Source organism: Cicer arietinum, chromosome 4 (genome assembly GCF_000331145.2).
Source record: "Cicer arietinum cultivar CDC Frontier isolate Library 1 chromosome 4, Cicar.CDCFrontier_v2.0, whole genome shotgun sequence".
Classification (NCBI taxonomy): Eukaryota; Viridiplantae; Streptophyta; class Magnoliopsida; order Fabales; family Fabaceae; genus Cicer; species Cicer arietinum.
In genome coordinates this window covers 65,480,391-65,486,548 of record NC_021163.2, presented here as the reverse complement: position 1 = coordinate 65,486,548, position 6,158 = coordinate 65,480,391, and the positions used below count along the sequence as shown (strand labels likewise).

Sequence of the window (6,158 nt, the reverse complement as noted above, 5' to 3'; positions counted from 1 at the left end):
TAAGCCACTCTTTAGCATCTTTTGTTAATGAAAATGGGATCAATTTCATTCTCTTGCCTTCCTCAGACAAACCATCCACCTTCACTGTTTCACATAATTAAAAGAAATTTGTGAGATGTTGATAGTGTTTCAGCAAGTGTACTGAATCGTTGCAAGTAATAATAAAACGGTAGTACCGAGTGTCGAACTCGAGGATTGCGTTTTACTATTGAATTATATTTAGTTACTAAAATTGAACAAAAAGTTCCCAAGTTGATTGAAATAATAATTAAAATTGACAGCAGTAGTAAAATTGATCTTTAATAAATTGGGAAAAATGTCAGGGATGAGTTTCACTTCGAATCCAACCTTGGTGTCTAATTTGATCCTAGTTACTGAATTTCTTTATTGAATTATTATCGAATTCTCTTTATTATTCTTGCCCTAATGTCTTAGTGACAGAACCTTTAATTCCAAAGTAACCCCTAATTCCTTAGTGGATTTAAGATTAGAATTAAGCATTACCGTACAGTAATCCTCTTTCTAAATTATTGTCTATGCAACTAATTTAATTGGTTTCATGAGCTGTATCTATCCCTAAACTACAAATTCATGAATTTCTCATCTCAAGTATTCATAAAGTTCACTTCCGTTTCAAAATACAAATCGTAGAACATTTTAATGTTGATCAAGTAATAAAAAACATTAAACACAGTGAAGAGAAAAATAATTCAATCAACTCATTGATATAACTAGAAATCAAATACGAAAAAATAAGGGTTTCATCTTGTTACAGTCATCCCTAACAAATAGGGTTTAGTTACTCATGACAGAGATAAAAAAGATAGAGATTAGAGAAAAATTACAACAAAGATTCATGAATGATTCTTGATAAAACTAATCTAAAATGGTGTTAGAAACGACCGTCTTTGAGTTTCTCTACTAGAGCACAAGTCTCACAACTTCCTAATAGTCAAAAAGATGCCTAAAAAGTGAGAAAAAAATTGCATTTTAATGAATGCTGATGCGTGATAATATGTCCATACCCAATTCATATGATGTTCTACTCGTATTAATATTAATTTACATGATGCTCTACCTTACCAATTTACATGATTCTCAACACATAACAATGTGCATGATGTATATATATTATACTCAAAATTTCTTTATTGCAAATTTTTAGAAATAGTTCATCCCATCTTGTAACAATTCTTTATTTTCTTAAATTTTTTTGCATCTTGTTTAGTTGTATTTCTAATTGATATTAAGGCAATAAAAATATTTAAAATTAAATCACATCACATATTTAATGCAATCTATAAAGTAATTTACCATTAACCAAATTTTCAACTCATAAACAAATTTACAGTTTAAAATAAAAAAATTGTATTGATAATTGTTTTTTTTTTTTCCATACGTTTTTTATTTTTTTTTCACCCCTCCACTTGACCACGTTTTCATATTTATAATTGTATTTTGTGTTTTGTAAGTTATTGTTTGTGACTGATATTATTTGTAGAAATACAATTAAAAATAATATTATAAAGATATTTCAACATAAAAAAAAAAAGACAACAGATTTTTAAAAAAGGTTGGAAGTAGGATTTATCAAAGTTGAGATTGATGATGAAGATAAAGCGTTAAGGCTCATTTTGTCCCTTCCACCTTCCTATGTTCATCTTAAACCTGTTCTGATGTATGGGAAGGAAAGTTTGAGTTTTGAAGAAGTTGCAACTAAAATTATTTCTGAAGAAAGGAGAATGAAAAATGATGAAAGCACTTCATCAAGCTCAATGTTGCTGACTAGAAGTGGGGCTAATGGGAAGAAGATACATGCAAAGAATTTGGTGTGCTGGGAGTGTGGAAAGCCTGGGCATGTGAAGAGAAATTGTCCAGGTGGAGCAGTATCTGAAAAAGACTCTGAGACAAGTGCTGGCAAGGTCTCCCTTGTTTGGGGAGATGATGGTGATCTCATCTAGAAGATAAAGTTTGTCCTTATGGTATTTCTGCTATACCATGAAAAAGGACAAGTTATTGCTAGCGGATTCAGAACAGCACACGGGCATTGGTTGGCATTGATGCAAGGTGTGTGGTGATGTGTCGATGGCTGAAGAACTTCCTGGAAGCCAACATGGGAGTTGCACCATTAATTTCAGCAAGGTTTCGACATGAGAAAATTCTTGGAATGGTTTAGTTCCAAGTGGAGAAAATTCTTGGGATTGTTTAGTTCCAAGTGAAGTGTACTTTTGATGGTGGAGTATGATTGTCGGTAAGACAATGGAAGCGGAAGCTGTAACTCTTACAATCAAGGTGGAGATTGTTGGGGTTGATTGCAAGTCCCACATCCTTTAGTGTGGGAGAATAAGGAGAAGGCCAAGGCTATATATTGGGTTTTAGTCCTTTGTTTTCAAATGCACCAGTCAGCAATAGCACTTTAAGCTTGTATCTGACTTAGTTTAAATATTTGCTTTGTAAGAGTGTGGTTGTACTGGGGTGTCTGGGGTGTGAGTGAGAGAAGTCTATGTGTTGTAACAATTTTCACATAGTACTAATTCTCTGGTTGCCGGTTTAGGCAGCAACCGTGGTTTTTTCTCCGGTTTTGGAGTTTCCACGTTATATTCTTGTGTTGTGATTGTGTTTTAATTCTTTTAACTTATGCTATTTTTCCTAACAGAATGTAGATGTGATATTGTATAGCTTGATCACTTCTTCCTTTCTATATTGTAGACCAAAAAGTGTTCAAGTATTCTATTTTAAATTATGAACCAAAGCATTCTAACTAATGGAAATTAGTGTCTATGGTTCATTAACCCAACTTATGATTACGTGTTCCAGATGATTTGAGGTATTGATAGTGGAAGAATTGGATGTTAAATATTTATTGTGTGTAACCTTAACATCTATTTTTCGTAAGAAAATATGTGATAAGCTTGTGATTAAATACATCATGTGTCAAATGTCAATGTTATCAATGTCGGGATGAGATCAAAATTGAATTTAAAGAAGTCACTTAGCTAATGTTGTGTTTTCCTTCCTATCTTGTAACTTGGAACATGGTGAATAAACTTTCTATCACTTAGCTAAGTTTCATTGTTACTTTTTCCATGTATTATAGTATATTTTTACACACTTTTTAAGGGAGATATCATAAAAGAATAACAGTTAATCTAATTATAGACACATGTAAAAATTGTTTGACATTTTCGATGGATAGATGATAATTGTGAATGAATTATCTGCGACAATGGGAGATTGAAAACGCTAATGTGTTATTGTTCTTCTATATATGCATGAAAGTGAGTTAGTTGGTATAAAAAAGAGTTTTGTCCCATAAAAATTTGTGAGTATTTTGATTATCATTTTTCCAAAATACTGTTTGTAATAGTAGTCTATTTTAGTTTGAGTCATTAACAAAACTTGTTTGTAATAGTAGTCTATTTTAGTTTGAGTCATTAACAAAACTTGTTTGTAATAGTAGTCTATTTTAGTTTGAGTCATTAACAAAACTTGTTTGTAATAGTAGTCTATTTTAGTTTGAGTCATTAACAAAACTTGTTTGTAATAGTAGTCTATTTTAGTTTTGAGTTATTAACAAAACTTTTCTCTAGATGTTATGCACTTAAATCAATACAATTTACTAATCCACTAAATCTCTTTTTTGCAGGTTAGAAATTTGACAAGTAACGTTCAGTTGATATTGGATTCGTTGAGAGGTTCAACTGTTGTGGATGTTCATGTGAGTTATTATCATTTTGTCTACATTTGTAATTCGTATTATGGAGTATGCACGTTTTTTACATGTATTTCATCCAGGATGACAAATTGAGGAGGCGTAATGGTTGGATGAATTGGTTGCCCTCTAGTCAAATCAAGATTGATTCTAGTTCAGTTTCAAGTGGATCAAAATACAGTAACTTGACTGATGATTTTCAAACTATCACTCTGAAAAAAACAACTCGTGAAGATGAAGGTGAGTCTTCTCGTCAGTCTCCACTTTCAAATGGAAGTGATGATGCGGGTAACGTCAATTAAAACTTAAAACTGAATCGTCAATTAAAACTTAAAACTGCACACTATCCGGACTCAACTCTTATCTAGACACACCTTGAAGTTATGTGTAATGTGTCTAGTGTTTAGCCTCATAGTACATTGTTATGTTTGACAATTTTATTTTTTATATTTTGCTTTTGACGTGGAGGGAGTAGATACAGTATGAAATTTGGTTCCCTTTATCGTCGTTGAGCTCGATTTTGACCGTACTTTTAGCGTAAACAAATAATTCTTTCGACAAACATAAATTTTTGAGTTTTGACCGATACAGTTCTGATATTTTCTATTTGTATAGTTTATATTGTTGTGTATTTTTTCTCTTACTTGTGGTGGCATATGTGTTAAATTTTTTGCTTGGTGGTATTGGAAATTTTGTTCGATGATTAAATGATTTTGTATGACTATATAATTGATGGAAATGATTTTGTTTGTCTACTTCTAATATTTATTCAAAATGTATAAAAAATGTTACCAACATGAAGCTTCTGAGTTTTTAGTTATATCATTAATTCAATTTTTTACTATCATATTCAGAAAATAAAAATATAGAAAATTATTTAATAAAAATATAGAATGACCCTTCAATCGAATAGATAAAAATATAAAAATAATATTCAGAAAATAATAGAAATTATTTTGAATTTATTTAAAAAATAATTTTCATAGTTAGCATATGAGATTAAAATAACTTTTTTGTTTTAATTAATTTTTTAGTCGTTTCAAAATTTATTTTCTAAAATATTTGTAACAGAAAATAAAGTACTTAAAATGATTTTTTATGAAAAGTTATTTAGACTAACTTTTTATTTGATTTTTTTAGAAGTTTTTATTTATAAAAAAGTAATTATACAAAAAGACTACTTTAAATCCAAAATTACTTGCAAAATCCAATAATCCCTCGAATTGATTTATGTGTTTGATATCGAAAGTGGTACAAATTATATATGTGAAATGATCATAAAATGCCTATCGACGTGGATCATTAGTTACCCATGAATAATTGCATGTTTGATTCTACTTTTGAGGAATCAAAATTTATTTTGAAGGTGTAAAATTACTTTTGATATTTGTAAAAAAAATATTGATTTTGATGAGTTTAGATATTATTGTACATAATTGATTTTGGATCTACAATTTGTTCTAACTCAAACTTATATTTTATTGTTTTTAATTCTAAATATAATATTTACATTGAAGTTTATCGTTCAATTCACTTTTATGTAAATATATTAAATATAAATCAATTTATATATAATTTATTTTAAATTAAAATCAATTTTACAAATTAAAATGTTTCAAAAGTTTGATTTTTGTTATATGGCAAAACTAAACACACTTATTGTATGAATGTTGTGAGATTATTCAAAATTGATAAACAAAAAGTATGTTGGGTTGAGTCACACAATTGTAACTCTAAAAATTAGCAAGGGCATATTTATATGGTATATATTAGAGGTTGTAGCCTTGTAGGTGAGTTCACAAAGAGTTGTTTGATTAACAAATAACAAACGGTGTCCATTAGTTATCTAGAAAAATAGCATTTGGACGATGTTTAAGAAATTAAATTTATTTATTATTTAATTTATTATAATTCACAAGATATTTTTCCAAATAAACAATTAAATTATTTGTATGTAATTTATCATGAATTTTATTTTTAAGTTATGTCTGGATATTTGTTATTGTTAAAAATGTTTAATTTGGAGTTACAATATTCCTTAGAAATGGTACAATTAAACATTTTCTTTGAACTATTATTCCTTTGAAATGACACAATTAAGTCATTTAAATGTTATATATAAATATAATGGAGTTGAGATATTATTTGTGCTCACCTTATTGATTATAAAAATATAGTTTTTTATAAGCAAAATGATATTAAGGGTATACAAGAAATAGCAAAACCCATTTACAATAGAATGTTTGTTTACGTTGTAGTTACATATGAATGTTCTTTAATTATCCTTTGGTTTAATATTATGGTTTGTTTTTAAATAAACAATAAAACTACGAGGGACATTTAGTTTTATTACCGACGTCTTTTTATTTATTATAAACAATAATAATGGTCTTTTTAGTTAGTGATTACAAGAAATATAAGTCTACATTAACAATAGAGCAATGAT

The 6,158-nt window shown here is 28.7% G+C and overlaps 1 long non-coding RNA gene across 1 annotated transcript; it reads left to right on the top strand.

The window, feature by feature from the left end:
* The first annotated feature begins 3,502 nt into the window (after window positions 1-3,502).
* LOC140920190 (uncharacterized) lies at window positions 3,503-4,395 on the top strand. Its single transcript, XR_012162873.1, has 2 exons — window positions 3,503-3,718; window positions 3,796-4,395. It is a non-coding gene; the product is annotated as an uncharacterized lncRNA (long non-coding RNA).
* The last annotated feature ends 1,763 nt before the right edge of the window (window positions 4,396-6,158 follow it).